The sequence below is a fragment of the Dipodomys ordii genome, unplaced genomic scaffold (genome assembly GCF_000151885.1).
Source record: "Dipodomys ordii isolate 6190 unplaced genomic scaffold, Dord_2.0 Scaffold106, whole genome shotgun sequence".
In the NCBI taxonomy this organism is placed as follows: Eukaryota; Metazoa; Chordata; class Mammalia; order Rodentia; family Heteromyidae; genus Dipodomys; species Dipodomys ordii.
This window is the reverse complement of record NW_012267322.1, coordinates 4354771-4367958: the sequence shown is the minus strand read 5'-3', so window position 1 is coordinate 4367958 and position 13188 is coordinate 4354771. Positions and strand designations below refer to the sequence as shown.

The 13188-nt window shown below is 39.5% G+C and overlaps 1 protein-coding gene and 1 pseudogene across 2 annotated transcripts in view; one reads left to right on the top strand and one right to left on the bottom strand.

Annotated features, from left to right (window-relative positions):
* Window positions 1-13188, top strand: part of Tox3 (TOX high mobility group box family member 3) — a 109587-nt gene that overhangs the window by 63917 nt on the left and 32482 nt on the right. The window lies entirely within an intron of this gene.
* Window positions 5317-6146, bottom strand: LOC105994396 (annotated as a pseudogene).

Sequence of the window (13188 nt, the reverse complement as noted above, 5' to 3'; positions counted from 1 at the left end):
TTTTATGGTTATGTTTAAGAAATCATTAGTCTCGTGCTCAAACTAATTAAAATATAACCTTAGAAAAAAGCTCTCCCTTTAAAGGAAATGTAAGATATCAAATCTTAAGTTACTGACTTGGGGATGGTTGGGGGAGAGCCTGTGTTTCCCCAACTCCTGCCTAAGGCCTCATCATAAGTGGATTTAAAGCCTCATGTGAGCCCTGGCTGAGAAAAGATTTCAGATAAACAAACATCACTGGTAAAACACAGAGAACTAATGAAAGCTATATGATCATCCATCTGGTAAAAAGTTCTCCCCAACTGAATTCAAGCAATCATAAAATCACAAGAAAAACTAAAGTATGTAATCAAGATTTTTTTTTGCAATGTGAGCAAAAGCGCTCTGCTAGTCTATTATAAAACACTAGCCCTGAGCTTTGGATAGCCAGACCTGTAGTTTCCTATCATTAAAAAAAATCAATTATCTGAGATTTGCTTCTAAAAATGATAAATGCGAATCAATAAGACATTACTAATACACATGTAATCCTATTTAAATGTTTATCATTCTACATTGTATATGCTTGTGAACCTGTGATTATTTTTTTATGTTAAGTGGACTCACTGGCTTATCAGCTATGATTAAAACTGTAAAAGAAGCATATTGAATCACTTATAATACGTGAGAAAGAATTTTTTGTGTGTCTAGCATTTTTTATTGTGAAAATGCCGTACAGAGGGGTTACAATTAAATGAGCAAGGTAATGAGCACATTTCTTATCAAGCATTGTTGTCTCCTCCTTTGTTTCCCTTCCCATCACCTCCCCCCCATCTCTCCCCCTGCCCCACCACACCAAAGTTGTAAAGTTTGTTTTTCAACATAACGTCTTGTACATCTCATTGTTGCAATGGGTCCACCTGTATCCCTATTTAAATAATTTGATTTTCCCCTTCCCCTCCACAAATTATACTAACATCAAATACAGTGAAAACAGGGGTTATACAGTGGGGGAGGGACATACAAAGCAACAAAGAAATCATCTTATAAATATGTTAGAAACAATAGCATGAAAGAAAAACTATTTGAGTCCTTATATTGGGGTTCATTTTGCCTAACATCAACTTATCTGACCAGTTCTGCTTGTCTCAGACATATGCTAGTTATTGCAAATAAGGGAAACCATGGGACCTATGTTTCTTTGCGCCTGGCTTACTTCACTTAATATAATTTTTTCCAAGTCTTCCCATTTTGAGAAAGAATTTAGAGTCTCATTGATCTGTTTTAAAATGGTAGTTTTAGAATGTGCTATGTCATTTCTATTTCTTGGCTTACTGTTAGAGCAAAAGAAAAAAGAAAAGCAATGATATTTACATATTTAAAGTGATTCATAGCTGGCAATCTACTTTGTTCATATTTGACCCACACTTAAGGCAAATTCATTGCAATCAATAATTTTCAAAATTGGATGTACCCAAAGTTAGCATAATGCCCACTTAATCAATACTGAGTGTAGTTGGAAGTAATAATTCCATAGTGTTTATTTTAAAATATGTGAATCTTTTCTTTATGCTTAATGTGCAGATGGATCTAACACAGGCTATTCTAGTCTCTGAGTACAGTTTAGACAGGATAATTCTTTCTTGTGACACTGCCTTGTGCATTGTAGGATATTTAGCAACATCCCTGGCCCTTACTCACTGGAGAGTAGAAGCAGCTCCTGATTATGAGGATAAAAACTCTCTCCAGTCCTGATGAGATTTACCCTGGGGAACATAACTGCCTCTGATGGAGAATCATTGGTATACATCTATGTATGAATATCTGTGCATCTATAGTTTTACCTGGATCCATATATTTTATGTATTTGCTTTAGGCACCTGCACATAATTATGGTTTAAGAGCATTAAATCTTCTACTTTAGAGATCAAAGAACGGAAGACAATATAGAAAGCCATTTGATGTTTTGATAGAATTCATACTGAATCATAATTAGAGGGATTAGTTGCAATGAGAGAACATATGTTTTTGCCATTGGTGATTACAGTTTGATTACTGGACTAAAGACATTTTTGCAATTAGCTAAAAGGTTTTCATTTAAAATGATGGAAGAACATTTTACTTAATTTGTTGTCTCATTTTATATTTGAAATTTCATATTACTCAAGAAATAATGCCCAGGAGACTTACCAGGGGTGTTCAGTATAGCTATGCCATGTCATTAGAGACCTTTGTTTTCCACAGAGTCCCTAAGGTTCTTAAATCATTTATAGTAAGAACTACAAAGTCTGTCAGTACAAGGGAAATAACTCAGATTTTATCTTACATGACTTGCCATTTCTATTTTGTTTTAAGGCTTTGGCAGTCCTTTGGCAAATCATAATAGCAATGGCTCACCTGACTTTGATGTGAGCTGACTCTCACTCAACATTTGATGAGAAATGAAAATAGCAAATGGCTTCATAACTAGGAAGATAAATGGCTTAGTAACAGATCTGTACCCACAATGCATGGCTACCAATTGGTAAATGCCCCTGAGATCCATCCAGAGTGCATGATTGGTTGAGGACTTACTGTGTGCCAGGCTCTGATGCTTCAAAGAAAGTGAGGCATAGCTTCTGCTCTTATGGGGTCCAGCAGGGAAATAGACATGAAGTAGACAGGCCATTTTAACTCGATGTAGAGTAGTGCACAAGGCTACGTTGAATCTAGGAGGAGGGGAGGGTCTAGCCTTGTCAGGAAGGCAGGGTGGGGGTTGGGTGTAATAGTGAACAGCCTTGAAGATGGTATGTGTGGATCAGTGGAGCCATTTACTATAACTTAATTCATACTAAGGTTGACACTCCTCCCAGTGATACTAGATTGCAGGTCTCAGTCCTTTGTAAATTCAAGGGATATACTACTAGTAATGGAAATTAGCATGCAAATATCAGGTCTTTGGGGGCCATGGAGAATGAGTCTTTCTGATTCTTCTTGAAACATTAGACAAAGTAGTTCTCTTTTCCATCTGGACTACTGACCAGTTTTAGCTGTCACTTCACTGAGTCTCAGAAACCAAACAACCTATAAACATTTCTTTTGTAATCTATGGTCATTGTATAAGGATGCTTACTAGTTTGTATGCCTAAGTTAGAGAAGATGCTCCTCTTTCTGTACCTTCTTGTTCTATCCTGTCTCCACCTTCTTCCTGTTCTCTCCATTTCCTTATCTCATCTTTCATTTTCCCCTCTTTATTCCTATTTTCCCCTGCTCACCTCTCCTTTGTGCTTCCCCTCTTTTCTCTCCTCCCCTCCTCTCCTTCCTTCACTCTTAGCTCTCTTCTACTATTCTCTCCACTTTTTAAAAAATAATATTTTATTTTAAGGGTGGTATACAGAGGGATTGCAGTTAGGTGAGTAAGGTAATGAGTAGGTTTCTTGTCGAAGTGTTACCTCCTCCCTCGTTTTCTCCCCCCTTCCCTCTCCCCTGATTCACCTCCCCCCTCAAGTTGTAAAGTTCATTTCCAACATGGTGCCTTGTGAGTATCGCTGTTGCATTGGTTCACCCTTTGTCCCTTGTCTCACCATTTTGTTATTCTCTCCATGTTTACAGGCTGACCTGGAACTCATTATGGCTGGCTTCAAACTTGTGATCCTCCCTCCTCTGTCTCCTAAATGTTGAGATTATAGGCTCATAATAGCCACCATGCCCAGCACAATATTACTCATGTCTTCTAGAAATGATGTTCTGAATCTTACCTTGTGCTGTTGTGGGCTGAAAGTTCTTATGTTCAGTCTCCCCCTACCCACCCAAACAAGCATGTTCAACTAAGCCTCTCAAAGTATAGTTTATATGAGATGGCTCCTGTATCAACACTTCTGTACTCTTAACACTTCCTGTTTTAATGACATTCAGCCACTTTCCTGTTTCCCAGGCAAGCTTCCATATATCCTTTAAAATTCCAACTAAATGATTCTTGTTGCCTTCCCAGGGAGAGTACTTTGTAGATACTCCTGTGCAGAACCTGATATGTGGAGTTGTATTTGTTTTTTTCCATTAAAATTCTTCTTGGATAAAACTGGGTCTTATTTTTTTAACCCAATATCTATTGTTATATTTTTCATATAAGTGTTTTGATGAGCTGTTCTTTTTCCCTATGGTATTGAGTTCCTTCCTTCCCAGGCTTCTCACTCTCCACTTTATGACATTTCTCAGTTGCCTGTTTTGCTAGAGGTTTTGGACTGGCTTTCTTCCCCTTCCACAACCCCTTCCAACAGACAACTATCTTTTCTTCTTTAGAAATGAGGAAACAGAAATCCAGAGAGGTAACATGAACAACTTACCTGATGATACTTGGCTTAAAGTGACAGTCCTGGGATTTGAACTTGTATTTTGATGGATACCTATTTATTCATACATTCAACTTGCAAAAGAGATAAATATAGAAATTTTAGTCTGTGTGAAGTGATTTTATATCTCCCAAAAGATAGAAGGCAGAGAAATAGAAGAGGCTAAAGATGAGGTATGCAGTATCATTTTAGTTAAGCTTCACTGAGGATGGGCTCAGGTGGGAGAGTGGTCCAGGCATGGAAAGCAGCCGGGACAATGTCCCAGAGAAGGGTCAGCAAGGCCCTATTCCTGAAACCTAGTGGTATGAGCAGCCTACTTGGGAGGAGAACCTAGCAGCTGATCATGTAGGGACTTGTCATCCATCAAAAGGAGTTTGCATTTTACTCTAAATATCATTGGGAAGCCATTGGAATCCTTTAAGCAGTGACATCTGCTCTAACACATAAGCTGTAGCTGTAAAATAGCTACAGGGTTGTTTTGTTTTGATTTCTCCAGGCCTATTGAAATATTGTCGTAGACGTATTTTTAAGTTGGTAAGTTTTTGTTTTTTTCTTTTTTGATCCGGTCGTGCGGCCTGAACTCTGGGCCTGGGCGCTGTCCCTCAGCTCTTCAGCTCAAGGCTAGCGCTCTACCACTTGAGCCACAGCGCCACTTCTGGCTTTTTTTCTTTTTGCTTATGTGGTGCTGAGGAATCGAACCCAGGGCCTAATGCATGCAAGGCAAGCGCTCTACCATTGAGCCACCTTCCCAGCCCCAAGTTGGTAAGATTTTATTGAGCCGTTTAGATTACAACATGAGGTAAAAGGAAAGAGTACTCTGTAACCAAATTTTACACAGCTATACCAAAATATTTTAGATTCACGGGACTTATATGGGATTGCATTTCTCAAAAATTGGTATCAAGTATAAACACGGTTTAACTCCTTGGATTTTACAGTTGACTATTCCAACATAAGTTTCAAGGCCAAGTTTTATCATTGCAGATCTCTTGAGATGTGAAGAACTATTTTAATCTATGTTCACTAATTCCACTTTAAAAAGGAGGTTTGTATTTGGTAGAATTCTGGTGTCAGGCTGTCCTTTCTTCCCATAAGCCCATTCTGGTTCAATCTCCAGTGGAGCCTTTTCTCCTTTACTCATAGTCAAAAGTGCTTCATCCCATCCTTGGATAACTTTACCTACTCCAGCCTTAAAACTTAAAGGCTTGGCATCAAACATGGTTCCATCCTGTCGTCTTCCTGTTTACCAGCAGTGAACAACATCTCTGCTTTTGGGAAAGTTCATTTTATCCCCCCCTTTTTTGGGGGGGTTCCGGTCGTGGGGCCTGAACTCTGGGCCTGGGCGCTGTCCCTCAGCTCTTCAGTTAAGGCTAGCACTCTACCACTTGAGCCACAGCGCCACTTCCGGCTTTTTTCTTTTTGCTTATGTGGTGCTGAGGAATCGAACCCAGGGCCTTGAGCATACAAAGCAAGTGCTCTACTACTGAGCCACCTTCCCAGCCCTTATCCCCCCTTTTTAAAAATAGATTTTGTATATTTTGGTGGACCCTCATCCAGAGTCTCTTCAGACTTAGTTTCTTTGGATTTATCTTCATTAAGCTTCACATTTTTTACTTGCTCAGATATTTACTTATACATTCAGTACCTTTGAAATGCTTACTTTCAAAAAGATGGTTATAGGCTATACCCAAATGGTCCTTATTAGCCACCTTGGCTACGTTTCTTAATAATTTATGCTCTACCAGAAACAAATCTGAACTGTTTGTTATCCTGCAGAAACTTGATAATGTCCTTCTTGGGCAGCTGCTCACTGCGTAGCTGCTCTACAGTCCACGCCATCTTCCCCACTGGCACTCTGTCTTAGACATTATTACAGAGAGAAAGGTGTTTTATTCACTAGCCCATTGAACCCTCAAAGCCTCAGGATGAGGCAAATGTTATTCTTAACCTGTCTTACAGCCATGACACTAAATGACATGTGCATACATGTGCCCAAGTGCTGAGTAGCTCAGTTGGGAATTTGAACTTGTCTTTATCGCACAGTAAGTACCTGGCTTCCCATTTCACAATTAGTTAGGTGGGATTAGAATTCAAAGACACAGTTCGTGTTCCTGTTACTACAGTGTTCGCCATGGTTTATTCTTCCTCTTGCTGTTGTCTCTGCCTGGTCTAGACCCTTGCACCATTATTCCAGTTTGGAATATTCTTAGCTGATCTGTTCCTGGTGTGTCTCAGATCATTATAATGTGGGTTTTATTTATTTATCTGCCATCTTCCTGCAACAAAGTCCTTTGGTATTTTCTGTTGGACACATCTCAAAACAGTTGACCTTCAAGGCTCACTTGAGCCTCTTTCTTTCTATGTCCTCTGCAGCTGAGAGGCAGTTAGCTCTTTTGTGTTGATCTTTGAGTACATTCTGTGCATAATTAGAACTGCAGCTTTGCACCTATTTTCTTTGCCTGGGACTCTATCTTCCTGCCTTCTTCTTAGGTTCAAGACTTGGATTTCTAATTAGTCATTCCTTTTTTGATTTCTTCTTCCTTCTAAATTTAGAGGCCATTTGTCCCTGAGTTGGTCCTTACATTGATACTTTTTTTGTTGTCCTATCACATTGTCATCCTTAAAATTGTCAGTTACATCTTCTCCACATATATAGAGAAGTAGATGGATTCCTCATATATATCCAGTTAATTAGTAGCTAATGAATGTTGACAATGCTATCAGGAGAAAATGAGGGAGGTAAACCATCATCCTATGTAAGAGACAGCCATGGCATTGGTTACCATTGCCTGTTTTAAAGGTGTGTTTGAGGAAAGCTGGCCATTCTCTTTCTATTCTGTGGGTATTGATGAGGGTTGGCTGGTCAGTCCCATAGAGTGCTCCATTTTGGCTAAAACTCTCCAACAAACAACAAACTAGCAAATTCTGGATTCAGAAACTTTAGCATCTGTGTTTTGATAGTAAACAAGTGTGATTGAGTTTGAGAGGACGTCTAATTTTATTTTTTTCTTGCCACTTTGAACTCATCCAGATGGTTTTATGATCCACAGACTCAAATGTGTCCATATCATGAGAATCCAGTGGCCTGTGAGTCAAGTCCATTTGTGTAGCCATTGTTGTTTCTCATAGAGGTTTATAGAACTTATTATTAACAATCCAGCAATGGGCTTACTCGATCCAACTTCAGATGAGGGTAAATGAGGTGGTGGATAGTCCATCTCCAAAAGAGGACATTTTTCTATAAGTAAGGAAGGTGAGAAGAGAGATTTGTAAGTACTTGAGCCAAGCCATTATTGTTATAAACAAAGCAGTTTGTATTACATTAACATTTCTCTGAGATCATCCTTAATTGTTTAGAGAAGTTAATTTATTTTTTTAAAGCAATTCCCAATACATTAGTCTAAAATACACTGGGCTAGAGCTCTAAAGAGTCACTTGAGAAGCTCAAAGCACAGATACTAAGACTCCACTGCTTTGGAATGCTCACACAGAAAATCCAGATGGGGATCAGGAAATTTGCATTTTGAAAAGGCATTTGGTTGTTCTCTGATCCTCCACACAATACTTAGAAACATTGATTTAGACTAGAGAGTATTAACAATATTTTTTTGGTGGTTATACTCAAGTACTACTGGTTTGAATTTGGAACTTTGTGCTTGCTAGGTAGGTGTTGTACCACTTGAGGCATAGTCCTATTCCTTTTTGCTTTTAGTTATCTTTTGGGTTAGATTCTCTTGATTTTTTTTCCTAGGCTAGCCTGTCCTGTGATCCTCCTATTTGTATAGGTACATACCACCATACCAAGTTGTTGGTTGAGATGTGGAGGGAGTAGGTGAGGGTAATTGCAGTTTGCATTCATTTACCTAGAGCACCATCCCTAACGGTTTGCCTGTCCTCTGAAGGTCCTCTGTCTTTCCTATCAAAGGATTAAAGCATATTCTTTATTTTTATATATATGTAAAATTTTTAATGGACATCATATGTCATCATATGAATTTAACAGCCTCAGTTGTGTATGCACATAATGTAATGATAAGGTCAGGGTAATTGGCATATTCATCACCTCAGTCACTTATCATTTCTCTATGTTGGGAAACATTCAGAACATTATCTGCTAATTATTTTGCAAAACCATTGTTATTAATCAGTTACTCTACTGTGTGATGGTATATTAGAAGTCATTTCCCTTTTCCAAGCACATAGTGAAATTTCTACAGTAAAGCATTTTGCTAGCTACATATCTCTAGAGTTCCAAATACTACTGCAGTTATGTAATATATGTCTTCCTCTTTCCACTTCTTGCCCATGAACCTGGCTTGGGGAGTGACAATGGTGTGGTTACTTGGCTTCTTGTTTTCACTTGAATTTCTAGAGCTTAGACTGGGCCCTAATGGATTTAGAGATCAGTTCTGATTACTGTCACTTCACACTCAGGAATTCATTTATTCATTCATTTAGTAAAGATTTATTGAGCTCCTGGTATTTAGTAAATCAATTTGATCTACTTTGGTAGGTCTACTATTTACTCTTCTTGACACTGGGGCATCTCTGCTAAAAATGAGGCAAAACCTTCTCAGTTTACATGCAAGTGTAGGAAGAAAAACAGCAAATATATTATGTGATATTGAAAGTGTTCATAGAAAAAAAAACAGAGCAAGACAAGAAGGATAGAGTGTGCTGGAGGTAGGGGAGGAGTGGCATAGAAATTTAATAGTATGGTCAGTGAGCATAGAGGATAGACTCAGAAGAAGGGGGAGAGACTTTAGAGAGACAATAATCCACACAGAAGAAACAGCTGAGGCAAAGGCTGTGAAGTGAGCACATAACTGGGTTGTTGTAAGAACAGCAAGGAGACTAGCTGGATAAGGTAACATGAGCAGGGGGAATGCTGACCAAGAGTTCAGGGAAAACAGCAGGGCCAATTGTAAGGACTATGTGTAAATTCCCAGAGCTATTGGGTAACCAATGGAAAGTTTAGAGCACGTTAAGAACCTATTTTGGCTTCCAAGGGTTTGTTTGGCTTTGTGTTGAGCATACACTATTGACAAGCTTAGTAGAGCCAAGGGGTCTGGTAGGAGGAGGCAACTGAAGTAGTCCAGAAGTGGATGGATGGATGTGGAGCTAGGTGGTTTTCTTTGCAAATAATCAAAGTGACGAGCCAGCAGATTCTTCTGAGGAGTTTGATGGAGGAAAGGAGAGAAAGGATAGACTTAAGAATAACTGGACCTGAGGAACATCAGAAGCTTCAGGAATACAGGGTGAAGAGTGTGGGTTCCATTTTGGGCATGTGTTTGAGATGCCTGATGACATCCAAGCAGAAGTGCTATAGACAGTTGGATGGGTAAGCCCAGGGTTCAGGACAATCATCCAGGAGTTTTTATCCCATGAATAAGCATGTGTATATGTGTTTGTGTGCATAAATATGTACAAGTATATAATTCTCTACATGCATAGATAGGGTTGTAATTGTATATACATAGTTAACGGCATTGTATATAGAATTTCCATCCTTGATTTACAATGGAAAACTTTATATCAAATGAACCCTACCGTGTTAAGCTGGAAATACCTTAGGTGAATAATAATAATCAAAATTTGAAATATGTTAAAAATGTATTTAATACTCTTAACCTGCCACATATCACAGCTTAGCCTAGCCTACTTGACTTATAACACTTATAATACTTATATCAGCCAGAAGTTGGGCAAACTCATCAACATGAAGCCCAGTTCATAAAAACATATCTTCTTATATATGGGCATTTTGTAGACACTATGAGATGAAAAAAATAGAAAACACAGGATTCCAAACCTGCTGGCAGTACAATGTACTGCAGGCTCTTTCCCCTCCTGATTCCATGGTCCCCTAGGAGCTGGGATTACAGCCATTACCAGCTTTGCAAGAGGAGTCCACTGCCAATTGTTATCCCAGGAAAAGACCAAAGCTCCTTGGAAGTGGCACAGTACCTCAAAGTGGTAGAGCACCATCCTTGAGCAAAAGAGTTTAAGGATAGCACCCAGACCCTGAGTTCAAGTCCCATGACCACCACTATCACCAACCCAAAACCCTAAAATTCCAAGTGCAAACAGCTTCTCCTAAAAGCATATTGCTTTGCCACCATGGAAAAGTCAGTTTATCCTAAGTCAAACCATTATAAGTTTGAAACAGCTGTGTCTATATATGTATGTATATATGCACATACATACCATATATACACATATGGGTATGGTATGCATATATATGCATATAGATGTGTATACATGTGTGTATGTATATACACATCTATATGCACACACATACTCATGTTTACACACATACACTCATGTATAAATCTTGCCTTATTATTGTACATCATAGTCTGTTTGTAGCATTTCATTTCCAGACTAACACCCAGCTTTGGTGTTGGTGGTGTTCTTTCTTGCCTGACATGGTGCAGTGTGCCGATTCTGCCCACAATAATCATTGGTATTGCTGTTATTTGCCATGTGAAGCTCATTCCATCCCTTCAGGCTTTCTAGCTTGAAAGAAATACCACTGCTGAAAGCAACTACAACTTGATGACTCTTCATCCATCTTTTCTAGGAGAGAGTTAACTGAGCTGCTTGGGACTGGGTGGACTTAGCATGGTATCTTTTCTGTCATGTGACTGGGTCTGGCACACTTGATCCAACGTGGCATGGTTCTCTTCTGTGAGCAACCTGGCAGATGTCCGAAGTGAAGCATCAGATCAGAGGGTGTCTGCTAACAGATCTAATGGGAAAGCAGAAAAAAGAATTGTAAGGATCGTCTTTTCTTTTAGAATTACATGTGTGCCATTTAGCTGTTTGAGACCTGTTGTTCATGTGGCTGTATTAGAAGTCTATACAGGTTTTTACATGGGTGTCAAAATGATTTCTTTGAAAATGAGGTTGTATGGATTCACTGAGCTGAAGTATTCACTGAGCTGAACTATTCAACTTGTAATTGTAGAGAGGATTTGGTCTCTGCTGTTCTACCTTCTTCCAACCCTAGTACTAGATGAACTGGCTTTAGCAGCCTGCATTAATTTACGTTGGCACTTCACCTGGTCAGATGGGCTGGGCCATCAGCACGCAGGTCTTCCACACAATCCTGCAACTGCTTCTTTTAAATTGATGTCCCTCATAAATAATGTTTGCTGAAACTGTAGTTGCTCCTCAGGCAGCCAAAGCAAATCTACTGCTAAGAACAATGAAAATGTTCTTTCTTAAAAAATTATTAAGATACAGAAGTTGGACACACAGGGAAATTTAGTTCTGCTTTATAATGATATCTCTGGGGACTGTGCCTTTGGGGATGGCATCTATTAGAGCCTATCAAAGTAGAAAAGGGCCTGTCACCACCAAAGAACCTCATAAATGTCAGCTCGCCATACCTTGTAGTGACCACGGCCTTCTATGGGCTCCTTAAGACAGTTGGAGTCGGTGGTGTGTTGGTATCGTTGCTATGTGCCCTTCAGAGCAACTCACTGCTTTACCTGATGTTCATTTAGTTTATTTGGAATTTTTGACTTGGCACTTGAAGTTAAATAGAAGGACTCTGTATAAGTCGGGGATCTTATCTTTGTAAGCAACATCAGTGAAGGGTTTTCATCTCAAACATTTGGAAATAGGCCAAATAACTTGACCCGAGATGGTAATTCACGAATTTTTAGTTAGTTGATTTATAAAATGTTTAAATTTTGCCATGTTTAAATTTTGGCGGTTGTGGGGCTTAAACTCTGGGCCTGGGCACTGTCCCTCAGCTCTTTAGCTCAAGGCTAGCGCTCTACCACTTGAGCCACAGCACCACTTCCAGTTTTCTGGTGGTTAATTGGCGATAAGAGTCTCATGGACTTTCCTTGCCCATGCTGGCTTTGAACTGTGATCCTCAGATCTCAGCCTCCTGAGTAGCTAGGATTACAGCATGAGCCACTAGTGCCTGGTCTGGATACTAATTTTTATGAGAGATTTGAGAGAAATAAAAAATAAATACTGACAATCAAGGTTTCCCAGTGTATTTCCCAGTGTACTGAGAGAGAAGTGAAATGATGGACAGCCTTCATTGTTGTGCTGTTTATGGTCCCATTTGAAGAAAAATAGAATCTCCATCCAATGTTGAGCATAGTGGAAACCTACATGGACTGCCATTATTTGCTGGATGAATGGTCTGTGGGGCTTCTCAGAGCCCTTAACTTCATGGAGCACATGGTGCCACATCTGATCCTTCCCCAAATGGACAGGATGGTGAGACCCTTTTCTTGGGGAAGGTTATGTTAGACTCAGGGCTCTTGGAATCGCCTCTGGGGAATTCTAGCTTTGAGTGAAATAAGTAACAATAAAGTTTTAAACTTGATCACCAAGTTTCACTTACGGGACAAGGTCCCTTGGGGCAAGGTACCAGGGAGGCAGCAGTGTGAACTCACAGACGACACCTTCCCCGTGGACCTTCGGAGATTTGTGTAGTGTAATGTGTTTATGGCTCCTAGAACAGAGAGAAAATTTAATTGTACACAATTTTCTCCAAGTTAATTGTTCTGAGGTCATTATATTAGCCATCCGCCCCCAAGGAGTACTTCTTCCTCTCAGAATCTGATCTGTGCTGAACGTCCAACAAGTAAGGCACAACTCACAGGTCACATTGTAAAATACAATACAATAAATAAAATGAAGCTAGCCTAGGAGATGTATGAAATGAGGTAAACAATGGAAGATGCCATCCCTTTTTATCCCAGACTTAGCAAATAAAAATGCACATGTGCGTGTGCATGTGCACACACACACACACACACACACACACACACACACACACACACACACACACACACACACACACACACACACACACACACACACTGGTTACTGGTTAAATACTTCAAGTATT